Source organism: Rhincodon typus, chromosome 11 (genome assembly GCF_021869965.1).
Source record: "Rhincodon typus isolate 14 chromosome 11, sRhiTyp1.1, whole genome shotgun sequence".
Lineage (NCBI taxonomy): Eukaryota > Metazoa > Chordata > Chondrichthyes > Orectolobiformes > Rhincodontidae > Rhincodon > Rhincodon typus.
In genome coordinates, this window is record NC_063342.1 from 64,411,745 (window position 1) to 64,412,573 (window position 829).

Consider the following 829-nt stretch of genomic DNA (forward strand, 5'->3'; position numbering starts at 1 on the left):
CATACAGAATTGATGACTGTTATACCGTAGAAGATGGTATCTCATTGATTGTACCAATCCATGCCACTTCTAAGGTACATTGCTTTTAGGATGAGCAGTTGTAATATGTTGGAGCTATCTCCTGTGCCAATTTTAGCTAATACGGTATGTCAACCTACTTTCTCAGGACATATGTTAATGGTTGTAAAAGCTCCTTATATCATCAACATTGTGGGTATGGATAAATGATATGGAAAGCTTGGTCATCTTCTGAAATTTACTTTTCACTCAATTCACTGTGCACTCCATTGATGCATTTGTTTTTGTACACATTCTTAAGACGTGCCTCGCTGTAAATACTGTGGAGTTGTTCTATCTTATTGGCTACCTGAGTTCTGTTCTGGGGTCTGGTTTGGCCTTTGGAACCAAATTTTCTGCACCTGCTTGCTCAATGTCCTTTCATGCCACATGCTTTGCAGATGTGAAGAAACATTGGATTGTTTTTGGGTAGCTGTGACCAACCACACTATTACAGATACTGATCATTATCATATTACAGACACTGCAGAAGGTAAGCTGTTTGGAGAGGAAAAGGGAGAATGTTTGTGTTTTGGACATTACTCGCATATTAATAGATTGTTTCTAAACCAAAACCAAAACATAGTCACTCAAATGTGTATCAAATCATTTGAATGATCTTTTTAACTTGTAAATCAGAAATCAGGCTGATGGTTCATTTATTTTTAAGAAAGAGAGACAAAGCTTCTAATTTTTTAGAACTTGCGTTTTATGCAGAAAGCTTTCAGCTGTTTAAATTTTCAGAACTATACACAGACATTTGTGCCATAAA